Genomic DNA, 21,689 nt, shown 5'->3' with positions numbered 1-21,689 from the left:
GGAGCCCAGCCGTGCCCAGCCACGCCCGCCTATGAAGTAGCCCAGCACCGCCTATGTCCTCCGAATCTCCTCCTTTCATCACCGATAGATTGCCGTAATCTCACGATGCGCGAGCTCGCGCATGCGCAGTGCCGGTATAGTGTTCTTTCCCTGTGCTGGCATCAGCCTCAGGGAAAGAACTGCGCATGCGCGAGCTCGCGCATCGCGAGATTACGGCAATCTATCGGTGATGAAAGGAGGAGATTCGGAGGACATAGGCGGTGCTGGGCTCCTTCACAGGTGGGCATGGCTGGGCTCCAGGAAGGTTAGTGCAGCCCCTTGGACACATTTAAGACTAATTTACATATCTACAAAATCCTTTTTTAAAGAAATTAAAAGCACACAGCCCTATAGGACAGATATATTGCGGACATGCTAGCGGCGATCTAGCCGTGCATGTCCACATCTCTATAGCCCAAAACCTGGTGACAGAAGGACCAGGACCATGGCAGGTTTGAAGTCACTTTGTGGGGCTTACATACCCACCATAAATGACCCCATTGTAGAAACTACACCCCTCAAGTTACTCAAAACTGATTTTGCAAACTTTGTTAACCCTTTAGGTGTTCCAAAAGAATTAAAGGAAAATGGAGATGAAATTTCTAAATTTCACTTTTTTGGCAGATTTTTATTACATTTTTTTGTTTATCACATTGAGGGTTAACAGCCAAACAAAACTCAACATTTATTACCCTGATTCTGCGGTTTACAGAAACACCCCACATGTGGTCCTAAACTGATGTAAGGGCGCACGGCAGGGCGCAGAAGGAAAGGAACGCTGTATGGTTTTTGGAAGGCAGATTTTCCTAAACTGGTTTTAGATGCCATGTCCCATTTAAAGGGCTTCTGTCACCCCACTAAAGTCATATTTTTTTTTTTGGGCTAGTTAAATTACTTATACTGCGATATATGAAAATATAATGGTCTTACTTTGATTCAGCAGTTTCTTCTAAAAACGAAGTTTTATAATATGTAAATTAGGTCTCTACCAGCAAGTAGGGCGGCTACTTGCTGGTAGCAGCTGCAGAAAACCGCCCCCTCGTCGTGTTGATTGACAGGGCCAGCCGGGATCTCCTCCTCCGGCCAGCCCTGTCGGCATTTCAAAAATCGCGCGCCTTTGTTCATTCGGCGCAGGCACTCTGAGATGAGGAGGCTCGCCTCCTCAGAACTCCCTCAGTGCGCCTGCGCCGATGACATCACCGAAATAGAAGACGTCATCGGCGCAGGCGCACTGAGGGAGTGCTGAGGAGGCAAGCCTCCTCATCTCAGAGCGCCTGCGCCGAATGAACACAGGCGCGCGATTTTTGAAATGCCGACAGGGCTGGCCGGAGGAGGAGATCCCGGCTGGCCCTGTCAATCAACACGACGAGGGGGCGGTTTTCTGCAGCTGCTGCCAGCAAGTAGCCGCCCTACTTGCTGGTAGAGACCTAATTTTACATATTATAAAACTTCGTTTTTAGAAGAAACTGCTGAATCAAAGTAAGACCATTATATTTTCATATATCGCAATATAAGTAATTTAACTAGCCCAAAAAAAAAAAGGACTTTAGTGGGGTGACAGAAGCCCTTTAAAGCCCCCCTGATGCACCCTTACAGTAGAAACTCCCAAAAAGTGACCCTATTTTGGAAACTAGGGGATAAGGTGCCAGTTTTATTGGTACTATTTTGGGGTACATATGATTTTTAATTGCTCTATATTAAGTTTTTTGTGAGGCAAGGTAACTGAAAAATGGCTGTTTTGGCACAGTGTTTTTTTTTTTTTTTTACAAGATTCATATGACAGGGTAGATCATGTGCTATTTTTATAGAGCAGGTTGTTACGGACGCAATGATATCAAATATGTCTACATTCTTTGTTTGTTTGTTTCAGTTTTACATAATAAAGCAATTTTGAAAAAGAAATTATGTTTTTGTGTGTCCATTTTCTGAACGCCATATGTTTTTTATTTTTTTGCCGATCGTCTTGTGCAGGGGCTCGTTTTTTGCAGAAAGAGTTGAGGTTTTTATTGGTACCATTTTTGGGTACATAGGATTTTTTGATCATTCATTATTACACTTTATGGGGCAAGGTGACCAAAAAATTTGCTGTTTTGGAACAGTTTTTATTTATTTATTTTTACAGCGTTTATCTGAGGGGTTAGGTCATATGACAGTTTTATAGAACAGATCGCTACGGACATGGCAATACCTAATATGTATACTTTTTCTTATTTATTTACGTTTTACACAATAATAGCATTTCAGAAACCAAGAAAATGATGTTTTAGTGTCTCCATAGTCTGAGAGCCATAACTTTTTTATTTTTTGGGCGATTGTCTTAAATAGGGTATCATTTTTGCGGGATGAGGTGACGGTTTGATTGGTACTATTTTGGGGGTTATAAGCCTTTTTGATCGCTTGCTGTTGCACTTTTTGTGATGTAAGGTGACAATAATGGCTTTTTTTACACAGTTTTTTTTTTTTTTTTATGGTGTTTATCAGACGGGGTCTATCATGTGATATATTTATAGAGACGGTCGTTACGGACGCGGTGATAACTAATATGTGTAGTTTTTTTTTTTTATAGGAAAATTTATTTTTTTAATTTTACATTTTTATTTATTTATTTATTTTTACTTTTATTATTTTCATTTTTTTTTAATTAAGTCCCTCTTGGATTTCGAAGATCCAGTGGGGCTGATGGCTGTACTATACTTTGCAATGCTCTTGCATTGCAAAGTATAATACAATCAGATGCCCTGTAGGTGGCAACAGCGGATGCTTTTGCAAAGCGTCCGGTTGCCATGGCAACCATCGGGCGCTGCCATCGCAGCACGGCAGCCCCAATGGTGGAGAGAGGGAGCCCCCTCCCTCTATTAACCCCATGGATGCCACTGCCGCGGCTTCTATGGGGTTACAGCAGAGTGTCAGCATAGAGCTGACACTCTCTGCTGATGGCGGCGGCTCAGGAATGGAGCCGCCGCCATCACACACAGCAGGGGGACCGCACGGCATGGGGGCAGCCTTGAAAAGGGGGGCGGGGGGGGTTGGGGGGGTATGGCCAGCATTGAGGGGCAGCGCAAATGGGGGCAGGAGGCGGACCGCATCAGGGCACTGGGCAGGCTGCAGGAATGTGGATGGGAGCGGGGGGAACTTCATAAGGGGCAGGTGGGGACAAGGGGGGGCTTGGTTGGCGCACAGACCGGGGGAGGGGCACGAGGACACTATCTGATTTCAGGCTCTGATCTGCAGAGCGCAGATCAGAGCCTGAAACCGGCATTTTTTCACTGCCGCGATCCGATTGGTTAGTCTGCATAGACTAACCAATCGGATCGATTGCCGGCAAGGGGCCACTCTGATTGGTCCCTTGCTGGCATTACTGAACTGTATGCTGTTCGTGACAGCAGCAGGACAGGGGCAGAAGCTTTAATCCAAGCTCTTTGCAGCGCTTGGATTAAAGAGCTGCCATGACGTCTATACGCGTGGTAGCTGCACGAGATATGTGCAGCTATCACGTATATATACGGATTGCGGCCGTGAAGGGGTTAACAGGTTAAGGACCACAGACGAGAATGCTCGTCCTAAATTGCCGTTATTTTGCCCCCCAGGACAAGCATTCTGGTCCTGTGGTCCTTCCTCTGCTCCACATGCAGTGCCGCGATCAACCCCTGCTGCATCCACCAGCATCAGTGATGATGCCGGTGGATTAACCCCTCATATGCTGACCGTGGAATATGGGAGGTTCACTCTCCTGATCCAACGGGTCCCTGCGCTGCGGTGACAGGGACCCAATAGTTGCCATGGCAGCCCCAACCCTTCCAGAGGGCTTGGGGCCTGGCAGCCACTGATAGTCAATGCAGTACAATACAGATCAATTCAAAAGAACGATTCGTTCATGAACCGGACAGCTCCCATGCCCCGCCTCAATATTCGGCTACAGTGCGGTAGCTAAGGCTAAAAAGTCTTGTTGGTCACTGAGTGCTGCTTGGGCCCCCCAGGAGCAACTGGACCCGGAGCAGCTGCCCCTTTTGCCCTGCGGTAAAGACAGCCCTGAGCCTGCTGAGTGGTGTATCTAATCCCATCTTGTATGATCCTGCCTGCTGAGCTGTGTATCTAAACTCTTATGCACATGACCATATCCATTTTGCGATCCACATTTTTTGCAGTCCCATTGAGTTCTATGAGTTTGAGGACCTAATTTTGAGGACCAGAATAGGACATGTTCTGTCTTTACTGGAACTGACATACGGATGTAGAAAACACACTGATGAAGTCCCTGTGCTTTCCACATCCGTATGTCAGTTCTGAGAAAGATAGAACATGTCCTATTCTGATCCACATAATGCAGATCTAAAACCCATAGAACTGCAAAAAAATGTGAATCGCACACGGACAGTAGCCTAGGGCTACTTTCACACTTGTGTTCGGTGTGGATCCGTCTTATATCTGCACAGACGGATCCGCACAGATAATGCAAACGCTTGTAACCGTTCAGAACAGATCAGTTTGCATCATTCTTTAAAAAAAAAGTCTACGTTAAAACGGATCCGTCCTGACTTACATTGAAAGTCAATGGGGGATGGATCCGTTTTCAATTGCACCATATTGTGTCAGTGAAAATTGATCCGTCCCCATTGACTTACATTGTAAGTCAGGACAGATCCGTTTGGCTCCGCATTGTCAGGCGGACACCAAAACGCTGCAAGCAGCGTTTTGGTGTCTGCCTTCAGAGCGGAATGGAGACGGAACGGAGCCAAACTTATGCATTCTGAATGGATCCTTATCCATTCAGAATGCATTAGGGCAAAACTGATCAGTTTTGGGCCGCTTGTGAGAGCCCTGAAACGGATCTCACAAGCGGACCCAGAAACGCCAGTGTGAAAGTAGCCTTATTTAGTGAATCCGCGACTTGCAGACCGCAAAACAGATATGGTTCTGTGCACGAGTCCTATCAGTTATACTCAGCGCCCATAACAATGACATCCACAGTGCCCCCATAACAGTGACGTCCACAGTGCCCCCATAACAGTGACGTCCACAGTGCCCCCATAACAGTGACGTCCACAGTGCCCCCATAACAGTGACATTCACAGTGCCCCCATAACAGTGACGTCCATAGCGCCCCCATAACAGTGACTTCCACAGCGCCGCCATAACAGTGACATCTACAGAGCCCCCATAACAGTGACATCCACAGCGCCCCCATAATAGTGACATCCACAGCGCCACAATAAAAGTGACATCCACAGCGCCCCTATAACAGTGACATCTACAGTGCCCCCATAACTTTGCCATCCACAGTGCACCCATAACAGTGCCATCCATTGCCCCCATGTGCCATCCATTACCCCATGTTTGCCATCCAGAGCCCCATGTTTGCCATCCAGTACCCCCTTGTGCCATCCAGTGCCCCACTTGTGCCATCAATTGACCACCTTGTGCCATCCAGTTCCCCTATTGTGCCAACCATTGCCCCCTTGTGCCATCCATTGCCCCCATTGTGCCATTCATTACCCCCTTGGGCCATCCAGTGTCTCCTGTTTGCCATCCAGCACCCCCTTGTGCCATCCAGTGCCCCTATTGTGTCATCTATTGTCCCCTTGTGCCATCAATTTCCCCCATTGTGTCATCCATTACCCCATGGGGCCATCCAGTGCCCCTTGTTTACCATCCAGTACCCCCTTGGGCCATCCAGTGCCTCTGTGTGCCATCCAGTGCCCCCATTGTGTCAGCCAGTGCCCCACTTGTGCCATCAATTGACCCCCTTGTGCCATCCAGTGCCATCCAGTGCCCCATTGTGCCATCCATTGCCCCCTTGTGCCATCTTTTTTCCCCATTGTGCCATCCATTACCCCATGGGGCCATCCAGTACCCCCTTGTGCCATCCAGTGCCCCACTTGTGCCATCAATTGACCCCCTTGTGCCATCCAGTTCCCCTATTGTGCCATTGCCCCCTTGTGCCATCCAGTGCCCCCTTGTGCCATTCGGGGCCCCACTTGTGCCATCAATTGACCCCCTTGTGCCATCCAGTTCCCCTATAGTGCCAACCATTGCACCCTTGTGCCATCCATTACCCCCATGTGCAATATATTGACCCCCTTGTGCCATCCAGTGCCCCTATTGTGCCATCCATTGCCCCCTTGTGCCATCCATTTCCCCCATTGTGCCATCCAGTGCCCCCTGTGACATGCACAGCATAGCGATCAGCCTCTGTGGCTGATTGCTATGCTGTCACTCCTGCAAGGGTTAACAGCCAAACTAAACTCAATATCTATTACCCTGATTCTGCAGTTTACAGTAACACCCCATATGTGGTTGTCGACTGCTGTATGGGCACACGGCAGAGCTTAGAACAGATGGAGCACAATATGGCTTTTGGAGGGCAGCTTTCACTGGAATAATTTTCAGGCGCTGTGTCGCATTTAAAGGTACCCTGAGGTACCCCACAGTGGAAACCCCCAAAAAGTGACCACATTTTGGAAACTACACCCCCAAGGAATTTTTCAAGGGGTGTAGTGAGCACTTTGGTCCAATATGCTTTTCATAGAATTTAGAAACCCTTGGCTGTAAAAAAGAAAAATTACATATTTTACTGAAAAATGTCACTTTAGGCCCAAGTTTTTCATTGTCACAAGGGGTAACAGGAGAAAGTCACCACAAAATTTGTTACCCATCTTCTCCTGAATACGGCAACACCCCATATGTGGTTGTCGACTGCTGCATGGGCACACGGCAGAGCTTAGAACAGATGGAGCACGATATGGTTTTTGGAGGGCAGATTTCACTGGAATAATTTTCAGGCGCTGTGTCGCATTTGAAGTTACTCTGAGGTACCCCAAAATGTGACCCCATTTTGGAAACGACACCCCTAAAGTATTAATCTAGGGGTGTAGTGAGAATTTTATTATTTTACGGTATTCATCTAGGGGTATAATGAGAATGTATTTTTACATTTTGGAGTTTGTCTAATTTTCCAAATTACACTGCTCAAAAAAATAAAGGGAACACAAAAATAACACATCCTAGATCTGAATTAATTAAATATTCTTCTGAAATACTTTGTTCTTTACATAGTTGAATGTGCTGACAACAAAATCACACAAAAATAAAAAAACGGAAATCAAATTTTTCAACCCATGGAGGTCTGGATTTGTAGTCACACTCAAAATTAAAGTGGAAAAACACACTACAGGTTGATCCAACTTCGATGTAATGTCCTTAAAACAAGTCAAAATGAGGCTCAGTAGTGTGTGTGACCTCCACGTGCCTGTATGACCTCCCTACAACGCCTGTGCATGCTCCTGATGAGGTGGCGGATGGTCTCCTGAGGGATCTCCTCCCAGACCTGGACTAAAGCATCTGCCAACTCCTGGACAGTCTGTGGTGCAACGTGACGTTGGTGGATAGAGCGAGACATGATGTCCCAGATGTGCTCAATTGGATTCAGGTCTGGGGAACGGGCGGGCCAGTCCATAGCATCAATGCCTTCGTCTTGCAGGAACTGCTGACACACTCCAGCCACATGAGGTCTAGCATTGTCTTGCATTAGGAGGAACCCAGGGCCAACCGCACCAGCATATGGTCTCACAAGGGGTCTGAGGATCTCATCTCGGTACCTAATGGCAGTCAGGCTACCTCTGGCGAGCACATGGAGGGCTGTGCGGCCCTCCAAAGAAATGCCACCCCACACCATTACTGACCCAATGCCAAACCGGTCATGCTGGAGGATGTTGCAGGCAGCAGAACGTTCTCCACAGCGTCTCCAGACTCTGTCACGTCTGTCACATGTGCTCAGTGTGAACCTGCTTTCATCTGTGAAGAGCACAGGGCGCCAGTGGCGAATTTGCCAATCTTGGTGTTCTCTGGCAAATGCCAAACGTCCTGCACGGTGTTGGGCTGTAAGCTCAACCCCCACCTGTGGACGTCGGGCCCTCATATCACCCTCATGGAGTCTGTTTCTGACCGTTTGATCAGACACATGCACATTTGTGGCCTGCTGGAGGTCATTTTGCAGGGCTCTGGCAGTGCTCCTCCTGTTCCTTCTTGCACATAGGCGGAGGTAGCGGTCCTGCTGCTGGGTTGTTGCCCTCCTACGGCCTCCTCCATGTCTCCTGATGTACTGGCCTGTCTCCTGGTAGCGCCTCCATGCTCTGGACACTACGATGACAGACACAGCAAACCTTCTTGCCACAGCTCGCATTGATGTGCCATCCTGGATAAGCTGCACTACTTGAGCCACTTGTGTGGGTTGTAGACTCCGTCTCATGCTACCACTAGAGTGAAAGCACCGCCAGCATTCAAAAGTGACCAAAACATCAGCCAGGAAGCATAGGAACTGAGAAGTGGTCTATGGTAACCACCTGCAGAACCATTCCTTTATTGGGGGTGTCTTGCTAATTGCCTATAATTTCCACCTGTTGTCTATCCCATTTGCACAACAGCATGTGAAATTGATTGTCACTCAGTGTTGCTTCCTAAGTGGACAGTTTGATTTCACAGAAGTGTGATTGACTTGGAGTTACATTGTGTTGTTTAAGTGTTCCCTTTATTTTTTTGAGCAGTGTATAATTGGCTAATTATTTAATGAAATTCCATATGTCTGTATTTCCGCTCCGCCCCCCCAAAAAAAGAAAATGTCCTATTATTGTCCACGTTCCGGACAAGGATAGTACTGTTCTGTTAGGGGCCAGCTGTTCCGTTCCGCAAAATACGGAATGCACATGGACGTCATCCGTATTTTTTTGCGGATCCGTTTGTTGCGGACCGCAAAATACATACGGTCGTGTCCATGAGGCCTAATAATGCAAAGGCCTTGCTTATCTGGACAGGTGTCACATTGATATATGGTATCCCACCGTATCCCATTCTTGTAAAAGACCCTTCACCTCTTTTGGGCTCTGCTTTTTTTCGCAGTAGGGGGCACCTCTGATGGGAAATGTTGCCCTGGGATAATTCTGCTGGCATGACTAGATGATGCTATCCCACTGCTATCCTGGCGCTACTCTCCAAATATAAATTTTTTTATGGTTTGTTCTTGAAAATCAAGATATGTTCCTTGGTTCCCTGCTTTTTGGAGCGTGACAAAAGAATTATACCTGGCTACTTGCATAAGGTTGGCTGCAAGTTTCTTATACCAAATGCGGGATTTCCTGAACGTGCTATAGGGCTGCAGCATTTGGTCTGCAAGGTCCACCCCACCCATATATTTATTGTAATCCTGTTTGCAGACAGGCTTACAGACGGTGGTATTGGTGCCGCGCACAGGAAAAGGGCTGTTACTGTCTGGATGTATGAGGACATCTTTTTTGTCTCAACATTTTAGAAGAAAGATATTCCTATTGCAAAGACCCTTTATTTCCCCAGACTTCAATTTTTGGTTGACTGAAGGCTTGGGCAGGATTCTTTGATAGCGGCGCATGGTGCCACATGCCACTGTCTTTCTGACTAAAAGGCACCTGAAAAGGGGTACGCTGGTATAATTATTGTCGATGTACAAGTCTTACCCCTTATCTAAAAGAGGGTGCAAAAGATCCCACACTATTTTACCCGCCACATTGAGGGAAGAGGGACATTCAGGAGGGCAAAAGTGGGTATCTTTGCCTTCATACATTTAAAATCTATAGGTGTAGCCAGATCCGCTCTCACAGAGCCCAATTTTAGCCCGATTTTAGCCCAAATCGTGCCCTCTTCCTTGGCAAATATTAGCGAAATTGAAGCCTGGCTTTAAAAAGGACAAGTGACTCGTCCACGGCAATATTTTCTTTCATTTAAATAATTTATAACGGGCCTAATTTTATAAAGCCTGTCATGGCTGGGGGCATCACGTGGGGGGCACTGTGTGTTGTCAGCGAAATGAAGAAATCGCAGGATTCTCTCAAATCACTGTCATGTCATTACTTCCCTGTACATGGGGGTATTGTACAACACATCAGATGACCAATAAGATCTTATAGTGTTTTTTTTTTTATGAGACCCATATTTAGAAGTAGGCCCCAAAATGTTAAAATTTCCGCCACAACAACAGGGCACCATACGTCATTCTTGGCGTAATATGAGGTGGGGTGACTAGCGATGAATTGAGCAGCGTATAAATTGGTCTGCTCAACCATCAAATTTACCAGTTCTTCTCATAAGAAGATTTAAAAAAATTCCACCCCCCCTAAACCCCATAACATCATAACTGATGCCTGTGACAGAATTAAATTCTGGAACAGATGTAGCATCTGATTCTGTGGGCATCCATTCGGGGTCAATGGCGCTAGTGCAAGGCAAAGAGTCTTGTCTGCGACTTTGTTGTGGCTTGTCATCACTAGTGTTAGCGGACGATGATGACATTTATATATATATATATATATATATATATACACTCACCTAAAGAATTATTAGGAACACCATACTAATACTGTGTTGGACCCCCTTTTGCCTTCAGAACTGCCTTAATTCTACCTGGCATTGATTCAACAAGGTGCTGATAGCATTCTTTAGAAATGTTGGCCCATATTGATAGGATAGCATCTTGCAGTTGATGGAGATTTGAGGGATGCACATCCAGGGCACGAAGCTCCCGTTCCACCACATCCCAAAAATGCTCTATTGGGTTGAGATCTGGTGACTGTGGGGGCCATTTTAGTACAGTGAACTCATTGTCATGTTCAAGAAACCAATTTGAAATGATTCGAGCTTTGTGACATGGTGCATTATCCTGCTGGAAGTAGCCATCAGAGAATGGATACATGTTATCATTCTGTTTACGCCAAATTCGGACTCTACCATTTGAATGTCTCAACAGAAATCGAGACTCATCAGACCAGGCAACATTTTTCCAGTCTTCAACAGTCCAATTTTGGTGAGCTCGTGCAAATTGTAGCCTCTTTTTCCTATTTGTAGTGGAGATGAGTGGTACCCGGTGGGGTCTTCTGCTGTTGTAGCCCATCCGCCTCAAGGTTGTGCGTGTTGTGGCTTCACAAATGCTTTGCTGCATACCTCGGTTGTAACGAGTGGTTATTTCAGTCAATGTTGCTCTTCTATCAGCTTGAATCAGTCGGCCCATTCTCCTCTGACCTCTAGCATCCACAAGGCATTTTTGCCCACAGGACTGCCGCATACTGGATGTTTTTCCCTTTTCACACCATTCTTTGTAAACCCTAGAAATGGTTGTGCGTGAAAATCCCAGTAACTGAGCAGATTGTGAAATACCCAGACCGGCCCGTCTGGCACCAACAACCATGCCACGCTCAAAATTGCTTAAATCACCTTTCTTTCCCATTCTGACAATCAGTTTGGAGTTCAGGAGATTGTCTTGACCAGGACAACACCCCTAAATGCATTGAAGCAACTGCCATGTGATTGGTTGACTAGATAATTGCATTAATGAGAAATAGAACAGGTGTTCCTAATAATTCTTTAGGTGAGTGTATATATATATATATACAGTATATATATTATTTTTGTATATTTTTTGTGTATATACAGTACAGACCAGAAGTTTGGACACACCTTCTCATTCAAAGAGTTTTCTTTATTTTCATGACTATGAAGGCATCAAAACTATGAATTAACACATGTGGAATTATATACATAACAAACAAGTGTGAAACAACTGAAAATATGTCATATTCTAGGTTCTTTAAAGTAGCCACCTTTTGCTTTGATTACTGCTTTGCACACTCTTGGCATTCTCTTGATGAGCTTCAAGAGGTAGTCCCCTGAAATGGTCTTCCAACAGTCTTGAAGGAGTTCCCAGAGATGCTTAGCACTTGTTGGCCCTTTTGCCTTCACGCTGCGGTCCAGCTCACCCCAAACCATCTCGATTGGGTTCAGGTCCGGTGACTGTGGAGGCCAGGTCATCTGGTGCAGCACCCCATCACTCTCCTTCATGGTCAAATAGCCCTTACTTTCAAAGTTTTCCCAATTTTTCGGCTGACTGACTGACCTTCATTTCTTAAAGTAATGATGGCCACTCGTTTTTCTTTACTTAGCTGCTTTTTTCTTGCCATAATACAAATTCTAACAGTCTATTCAGTAGGACTATCAGCTGTGTATCCACCTGACTTCTCCTCAACGCCACTGATGGTCCCAACCCCATTTATAAGGCACGAAATCCCACTTATTAAACCTGACAGGGCACACCTGTGAAGTGAAAACCATTTTAGGGGACTACCTCTTGAAGCTCATCAAGAGAATGAGAAGAGTGAGTGTGGCGAAACCAACCTCGCCACTGGGTTTTGGAGAGGACTGGCTCCTGGCCTCTTGCCCCAGGATTATGGGACATATACTAACTTTTAAACCCCTGAACCGATTCAAGTGAATTTTGGATAGGTTTGTCCCCAAGTTATACTGTTTAAATTGATGTAAGTTATATGTATGGCCAATGTAAACTCACAAAGTTGTAACAATTTATAATAAGTGTAACTTGTCAGTTTGGGAGGAAATGCTGGGTGTGTTTCTATTGTGCCATTGTCCCATTGTGTGTTTAAAGGGTGATGTCTGTCCTATTGTCTGCACATGTGTATTGGTGACTTCTCTTAGTCTTGAGAGATAATTGGATTATGCCTCGGGTGTCTCGAGGGCAGAGAGGAGGAAACCATGATGCATTGTGGGGATGTGTTGTATCTGTGTGTCCTAAGTGCTGTTTATCTGTCCTATGTCACAGTCTTCATTCTGGTCCCCTAGGGGCGTGTACACCAGATGGGCTGTACTTACATTGTATGTGTTGTAAATTACTGATTGGTTGCATTTCAAATCCCTGTGGGCAGTACTATGTTTGTGGTTTATGAATAAAAGAGGCTGTACGTGAAGTACAGTCAGACCACTGCTTGACCCTCAACACGGAGCCTTGTCTCGTTATTGGGGGGATTCGCTGTATGCTGTTAGAAGACCGATTGCCAGAAGTGTGAGCTGATCCCTGTTCGTCTGCTAGCAGCTATTCGTGAGGTTCCAGTTTGGAGTGCTACTTTGTATCCAGTTCGGGACATTGGTGTTCTGCAGTAGCTGTGCCTGTCTCTCAGAAAGGGGCTTATCGCCTAAACTGATTTTAACCCCTTGTCTGCGGAAACGTGCCGTTACATTGGTGGCAAGCAGCGGGATCGTTCCTACAGCCAGAAGGACAGCTACAGGAGACACCATTTCTGTGGATTCTACAATTTAAGGACAACGCATGTCCCAGTACAGCGTCCCTGACAGCAGCAGGATGGAACCAGCAGTGTTATACGAGGAGGAGGACCTGGATGCATTAAGGAAAGGCATCTGGTACCAGGCCCTGGATAATCTACAATACCAGCGGGGTGAGAGTCTCCCCAGTGAAGAGCAGCGGTTGCAGAAGCAAGTGGCCCTGCGGATGCCCTTCCTGGGAGAGCAGCCCCTGGAGGAATGGGTGAAGGAACTAGAGCACCGGGTATGGCAGGAGCTATGGCTGGAGGATGCCTACCAGGCGCTTTGGTGGTATATGGCACAGTATATACCCTGGACAGCCGAACATGACAAGCCAGAGGGAGAGGAGTTTTATGGTCCTGGCTTGTTATGGGAGTCCTTTGCAGAGCCTGACTTCGGGAGCCCTGCACAGTCCAGACTTCAGGACATTTTCTATGAGAGGGAGGCTAGGCATGAGTGGGATGACCCCCATGAGGTAGAGCAAGACCTGGCTCATCTAGCAACCCTGGAGTGGGAACTGGAGCAGGACTACCGAGATCTCTTCCACTCCATTGAGAAGGCTCAGCAGGACGGTAAGGTGACAGACCCAGATCCAGACCCATTCAGCTGGGCAGATATTGTAGAGTGTTACTGGGAAGGACCCCAGGTGGCCGGTAGAGATGGGACCGAGGTCTCTCCACCGGTCCTGCAGGGAATTGGGAGCCCAGTCTCCATTCCCCAGCGGCAGTGTGAAGTGCAGGGAGAGGAGAGCAGCGTTCTCCCTCCCCAGTGGCAGGCTGAGTTACAGGGGGCAGAGGTAGTTGTTCCTGCCCCCCAGCAGCAGAGTGATATGCCGGGAAGGCAGTGTGAAGTGCAGGGAGAGGAGAGCAGCGTCCTCCCTCCCCAGCGGCAGGCTGAGTTACAGGGGGCAGAGGTAGTTGTTCCTGCCCCCCAGCAGCAGAGTGATATGCCGGGAAGGCAGTGTGAAATGCAGGGAGAGGAGAGCAGCGTCCTCCCTCCCCAGCGGCAGGCGGAGTTACAGGGGGCAGAGACAGTCGGTCCTGTCCCCCAGCGGCAGAGTGTCCAGCAGGGAATAGAGAGCCCAGTCTCCTTTCCCCAGCAACAGGACACTGTATTGGGAGCGGAGACGGTCGGTCGCCCTCCCCAGCGGCTGGAAGTATTTATGGGAGAGGAGCTTGTTACCCCCTCTCCCCAGCGGCAGCTTAACGCACCAGGGGAAGACAGTAAGCCCCACAACAGTGCAGATGGGACCGTGGTCTCTGCACTTACAGCACAGGGGGTAGAGACAGTCGGTCTCCCCCTCCAACAACCAGGCTCCAACCAGGCTTCTTCCGTGGTAGCGCTGGCACCAGGGCAGAGTACCGCTGATACCTGCCCACAAAGCAACCTCCACTCCAAGCCAGGGAGCAACACAGAGACCGGGAGTACCAGCTTCCAACATAACCTTGGTGGACTCACTGGACAGAGACAGGCTACTAAAGTCAACAGGTCCAGTATTTGGTTGTGGGTGGGCTGCCAGACTAACTCAGGTACCGACTGGCGTGAGGTCAGGTATCTGGTTAGTCTTCCCTGGGGGGGGAAATGTGTGGCGAAACCAACCTCGCCACTGGGTTTTGGAGAGGACTGGCTGCTGGCCTCTTGCCCCAGGATTATGGGCCATATACTAACTTTTAAACCCCTGAACCGATTCAAGTGAATTTTGGATAGGTTTGTCCCCAAGTTATACTGTTTAAATTGATGTAAGTTATATGTATGGCCAATGTAAACTCACAAAGTTGTTACAATTTATAATAAGTGTAACTTGTCACCTTGGGAGGAAATGCTGGGTGTGTTTCTATTGTGCCATTGTCCCATTGTGTGTTTAAAGGGTGATGTCTGTCCTATTGTCTGCACATGTGTATTGGTGACTTCTCTTTGTCTTGAGAGATAATTGGATTACGCCTCGGGTGTCTCGAGGGCAGAGAGGAGGAAACCATGATGCATTGTGGGGATGTGTTGTATCTGTGTGTCCTAAGTGCTGTTTATCTGTCCTATGTCACAGTCTTCATTCTGGTCCCCTAGGGGCGTGTACACCAGATGGGCTGTACTTACATTGTATGTGTTGTAAATTACTGATTGGTTGTATTTCAAACCCCTGTGGGCAGTACTATGTTTGTGGTTTATGAATAAAAGAGGCTGTACGTGAAGTACAGTCAGACCACTGCTTGACCCTCAACACGGAGCCTTGTCTCGTTATTGGGGGGATTCACTGTATGCTGTTAGAAGACCGATTGCCAGAAGTGTGAGCTGATCCCTGTTCGTCTGCTAGCAGCTATTCGTGAGGTTCCAGTTTGGAGTGCTACTTTGTATCCAGTTCGGGACATTGGTGTTCTGCAGTACACTGCGTGCAGAATTATTAGGCAAATGAGTATTTTGACCACATCATCCTCTTTATGCATGTTGTCTTACTCCAAGCTGTATAGGCTCGAAAGCCTACTACCAATTAAGCATATTAGGTGATGTGCATCTCTGTAATGAGAAGGGGTGTGGTCTAATGACATCAACACCCTATATTAGGTGTGCATAATTATTAGGCAACTTCCTTTCCTTTGGCAAAATGGGTCAAAAGAAGGACTTGACAGGCTCAGAAAAGTCAAAAATAGTGAGATATCTTGCAGAGGGATGCAGCACTCTTAAAATTGCAAAGCTTCTGAAGCGTGATCATCGAACAATCAAGCGTTTCATTCAAAATAGTCAACAGGGTCGCAAGAAGCGTGTGGAAAAACCAAGGCGCAAAATAACTGCCCATGAACTGAGAAAAGTCAAGCGTGCAGCTGCCAAGATGCCACTTGCCACCAGTTTGGCCATATTTCAGAGCTGAAGCATCACTGGAGTGCCCAAAAGCACAAGGTGTGCAATACTCAGAGACATGGCCAAGGTAAGAAAGGCTGAAAGACGACCACCACTGAACAAGACACACAAGCTGAAACGTCAAGACTGATTTTTCTAAGGTTTTATGGACTGATGAAATGAGAGTGAGTCTTGATGGGCCAGATGGATGGGCCCGTGGCTGGATTGGTAAATGGCAGAGAGCTCCAGTCCGACTCAGACGCCAGCAAGGTGGAGGTGGAGTACTGGTTTGGGCTGGTATCATCAAAGATGAGCTTGTGGGGCCTTTTCGGGTTGAGGATGGAGTCAAGCTCAACTCCCAGTCCTACTGCCAGTTTCTGGAAGACACCTTCTTCAAGCAGTGGTACAGGAAGAAGTCTGCATCCTTCAAGAAAAACATGATTTTCATGCAGGACAATGCTCCATCACACGCGTCCAAGTACTCCACAGCGTGGCTGGCAAGAAAGGGTATAAAAGAAGAAAATCTAATGACATGGCCTCCTTGTTCACCTGATCTGAACCCCATTGAGAACCCGTGGTCCATCATCAAATGTGAGATTTACAAGGAGGGAAAACAGTACACCTCTCTGAACAGTGTCTGGGAGGCTGTGGTTGCTGCTGCACGCAATGTTGATGGTGAACAGATCAAAACACTGACAGAATCCATGGATGGCAGGCTTTTGAGTGTCCTTGCAAAGAAAGGTGGCTATATTGGTCACTGATTTGTTTTTGTTTTGTTTTTGAATGTCAGAAATGTATTTTTTTGAATGTTGAGATGTTATATTGGTTTCACTGGTAAAAATAAATAATTGAAATGGGTATATATTTGTTTTTTGTTAAGTTGCCTAATAATTATGCACAGTAATAGTCACCTGCACACACAGATATCCCCCTAAAATAGCTAAAACTAAAAACAAACTAAAAACTACTTCCAAAAATATTCAGCTTTGATATTAATGAGTTTTTTGGGTTCATTGAGAACATGGTTGTTGTTCAATAATAAAATTAATCCTCAAAAATACAACTTGCCTAATAATTCTGCACTCCCTGTAGCTGTGCCTGTCTCTCAGAAAGGGGCTTATCGCCTAAATGGATTTTAACCCCTTGTCTGCGGAAACGGTCCGTTACAGTGAGCAAAGCAGTAATCAAAGCAAAAGGTGGCTACTTTGAAGAACCTAGAATATTACATATTTTCAGTTGTTTCACACTTGTTTGTTATGTATATAATTCCACATGTGTTAATTCATAGTTTTGATGCCTTCAGTGTGAATCTACAATTTTCATAGTCATGAAAATAAAGAAAACTCTTTGAATGAGAAGGTGTGTCCAAACTTTTGGTCTGTACTGTATATTTTTTTATTTTTTATTTTTTTCAAACCTCTTACCCTAACACTACTCCGACCTATTTCTATCTAACTGCCAGTACTCAGGCTAACTACTGTAACTACGGCTAATTACTAGTACCGTCATTTTATATACGGTATATTATTTTTGTATATTTTTATTTATTTATTTATTCTTTTTTGTCAAACGCCTGAACTATTTCTAGCTAACTGCCAGTACTCTGGCGAACTAACTAACTCTACTTTCACACTTACGGCAGGACGGATCCGACAGGCTGTTCACCATGTCGGATCCGTCCTTCCGTTATTTCGCCGTGTCTCCGGACCGCCGCTCTGTCCCCATTGACTATAATGGGGACGGGGGCGGAGCTCTGGCGCAGCACGGCGGTGCGCGGCGAAAGCCGCCGGACTAAAAAGTCGAACATGCAGGACTTTTTAGTCCGGCGGCTTTCGCCGTGCACTGCTGTGGTGCGCCGGAGCTCCGCCCCCGCCCCCATTATAGTCAATGGAGACGGAGCGGCCGTTCGGCGGCGACGGCGAAATAGCGGAAGGACAGATCTGACATGGTGAACAGCCTGTCGGATCCATCCTGCCGCAAGTATGAAAGTACCCTAAAACTATCTAATTACCAGTAAATTTTATATATTTTTTTTTTATTATAATATTTTTTATTTTTTGACAAGCGCCTAAGGCTGAGTTCACACGGGTGAGATTTCCACGCGGGTGCAATGCGGGAGGTGAACGCATTGCACCCGCACTGAATCTGGACCCATTCATTTCTATGGGGCTGTGCACATGAGCTGTGATTTTCACGCATCACTTATGCGTTGCGTGAAAATCGCAGCATGCTCTATATCAGTGTTTCCCAACCAGTGTGCCTCCAGCTGTTTCAAAACTACAACTCCCAGCATGCCCGCACAGCCAAAGGCATCTTATTCTTAATACTTGAAGTAAAGACTAGACCTCTATCATTGGTGTTGAGATATATCAAGAATTCTTCCAATTGTGGAATTCCCTCTCTCCAAATAAAAATGACATCGTCGATATAACGCCGCCATAGGACCAGGTCCGCACCCAGCCTGTGGTCGATGGCAGATGACTCCCATTCGGCCAAAAACAGGTTCGCATAGCTGGGGGCGAACCTGGTACCCATGGCGGTGCCCCGCTGCTGTAAATAATAATCTTCCTCAAAATAAAAGTAATTGTGCTGCAAAATGTACTCGATTCCTTCCAATATAAAATTAATCTGGAGATTTTCCAAAGAAGCATCCTTGGTCAATTGCTTCTTTATTGCATCAAGTCCCTGTGTATGGTCAATCACCGTATACAGGGACTGAATGTCCAATGTGCCCATGATCCACCCAGGCTCTACCTTCAAATCTTCCAAAATTCCAATAATATGTGTGGTGTCTTTTACATATGATTTGGATTTCTTCACCAGTGGTTGAAGATGAGTGTCAATATATTTTGAAAGATTTGAAGTAATAGAGCCTATTCCAGAAACTATGGGGCGTCCTGGGGGATTTTGTAAATTTTTATGGATTTTGGGCAAACAGTAGAAGACGGGTAGTCTTCCCTGTGTGCCCAATATGAATTCTGATTCTTTCTGGAGGAGGATTTGATCACGTAATCCCTTTTCACATAATTTTTCCAATTCTTGTTTGAATTGGTTCAACGGATCCTTTGACAGTTTTAAATACGTTGTGGTATCCGTTAACTGCCTCCAGCATTCATTATTGTATTTTTCAGTGTCTAATAGTACTGTGGCACCCCCTTTATCTGCAGGACGTATGGTAATGTCCGTCATTTTTTGAAGTTCTTTAATAGCCACAATTTCCCTCTTGGACAAATTATTTGTTGTAGTTCTATTTTTCATTTTCCTTAGATCGCCCTCTATACATTTCTGGAATGTGGCCATTTCCTTACTGATTTCGTTCCGTGGGTACATTTTAGACTTATTTTTAAGTGTTGTGTGCTGAGATTGCTTGATAGATTTATCAATCTTAATCTCCACAGGATTTTTCATAAAATATTTTTTTAGACACATTTTTCTAATAAATTTTTGTATACCTATATAGGTGGAGAATTTATCCATTTTTGCTGTAGGGGCATATTTTAGGCCTCTATTTAACAGAGAAGTTTGTGCTTCAGTGAGATTGGTGGAGCTAAGGTTTATGATAGAGTCCTTATTCGGTATTAATGGTGTTTCCTGTATCTGGTTTCTCTTCCTTTTGCTCCTCCTTGTTTTTCTCTTTCTTCTAACTGTTTGTAATACTGGGGCTTTTGGGTATGTATTTGTTCGTCGTTTATCCTCGAACGATGATTCCGAGATGGGGGAGTGTCGTAATAATTCCCCTCTCTCGGTATCTGATGTGGGGGATTTTTCTGTCTCAAGTTGTAGTGATGAGTGGGTGATTGATGGCGATAATAATTCGGAGACTGTTCCCTTTGCCTCACCCGAGTTCTGTGGTGTGCAGGGGTATGATCTAAAAAATGCTGTTCTGATAGTAGGTCAAATCTATTATTTGTTGGTATAGGGTATAAATGCTCCCCACTCTCAACCTGCCCATTCATTGTGATATCTTCATCGATATGTAGATCTCTTTGTGATATCGCAGATTTGAGATTATTCTCTCTATCTCTAGTCCCCTGGGTGTCTGTATATTTCTTAGTTTTTTTATTTATAATATCTGACTCCGTTTTATCTAGACCCTTACAGATTCTCTCCTGCCACATCGTATATTCATCATTTTTTGGATATTTCTCTAGTTGTTCCTTCAGTTTTTCTATTTTCTTAGAGAGTTCTTCTAATATTTCAGTTCGCCTCTTAATAATTAAATTCATTAAGGCAATAGATTGGGAGAACAGAAGGGTATTCCATTCATTCTCAAAAGATTCATTGAGAAGATCCTGCGCTGGGATTTTATATATAGATAAACCTTTCGGAATTATCCCATGTTCTATGTAGTGTTGTAAGGATCTGATCTCCCAAAATTGTCTCAATTGTTTCTGAAGTAAGCCTTCTAATTCCCTAAAGCTTGTTGTTATTGATTTCTCTCCCTCACTAGATAAATGTTCATTCGTGGTAAATCTATATGATTCTGCTTTCAATTTTTTACTCTGAATGTGATGCCACAGGTCCATCCTACAGCCAGAAGGAGCTCACAACCAAGTGGGTGTATATAACGAAAGTAATCAATAGAATGGAGTGGCTCACTGCTGATTGTGGGTGGTAAGGTGCTGCAAACTCAAATTGAGGACACCCAACCTCAATTGATGAAATTAAATAAAAGGCAAATTAGAAGAGCGAGCACTCACACTATGGCATCTACTAATATTTATTGGAATGAAATAGGATAAAATAGATCTGTCTATTGGCTAAAATAGACTAGCACATGAAAACATATAATAACATAGAATAAAATGCATAAGATTTGATCAAATCAAGGCTAAAATATAAGCAATAGTAATATACAATAGACCGCAACAATATAAGCAATAGGAATATGCAATGGACCGCAACAGATTAGCAGCAAGTAGCAACAAAGTAACTTCTGATGAGTGCTCGCTCTTCTAATTTGCCTTTTATTTAATTTCATCAATTGAGGTTGGGTGTCCTCAATTTGAGTTTGCAGCACCTTACCACCCACAATCAGCAGTGAGCCACTCCATTCTATTGATTATTGTGTATTTTTACCCTTAATAAAGGACCGCGGCCATATTGCACCATATTTGGGTTTGGTCATTATTTTAGTTACGTTTTAGATAAGAACTATGCTCATATGACACCATACCTTGCTGCTCACCCAGGGGGTCAGTCTGTCATGTGCCTTACTGGGTGTAGCCCCTTGCTGCTGACCCAGGGAATTTTGCCATCTGCCCTTATTTGTGGTGTCGCCTGGTAAAGCATTGTTGTCGCGTTGCCTGTTCTTCTGTACCTGTTCTGTGATGATGTTGTTATCGTTATCCTTGTTTATGCCTTGCCTGTTCTTCTGTACCTGTTCTCTGTATGGATCCACTCTGTTCCATGTCTAGCCTAGCAGTGCTCTAATGCGTCTGATAACCTGGCAGTGCTAAACTGCTTCTGATCCTGTCCTATGTCCAGCCTGGCAGTGCCTACTCCTTCTGATCTAGTCTGTTTCTTGTCTGTCCTGCAGTTCCTTACTGCTTCTGTTGTCCTGCCTTCGTGAGAGGGCTCCTGGGTTCTCCGGAGGGAGAATCTCTAGTCTGTGTGAATCTCTAATTTGTGTGCAGCTCTGCCTGAGACTGCCATGCTTCCTGGAGATGCAACCAGTCAGCCCTCGGCCCAGT

The 21,689-nt window shown here is 45.6% G+C and overlaps 1 non-coding gene across 1 annotated transcript; it reads right to left on the bottom strand.

Annotated features, from left to right (window-relative positions):
* Nucleotides 1–2,925: 2,925 nt before the first annotated feature.
* On the bottom strand, nt 2,926–3,011 carry LOC120987504. Its single transcript, XR_005776100.1, has one exon. It is a non-coding gene; the product is annotated as a small nucleolar RNA SNORD71 (small nucleolar RNA).
* Nucleotides 3,012–21,689: the final 18,678 nt, after the last annotated feature.

The sequence above is a fragment of the Bufo bufo genome, chromosome 1 (genome assembly GCF_905171765.1).
Source record: "Bufo bufo chromosome 1, aBufBuf1.1, whole genome shotgun sequence".
In the NCBI taxonomy this organism is placed as follows: Eukaryota; Metazoa; Chordata; class Amphibia; order Anura; family Bufonidae; genus Bufo; species Bufo bufo.
This window is presented reverse-complemented; position numbering and strand designations above follow the sequence as displayed.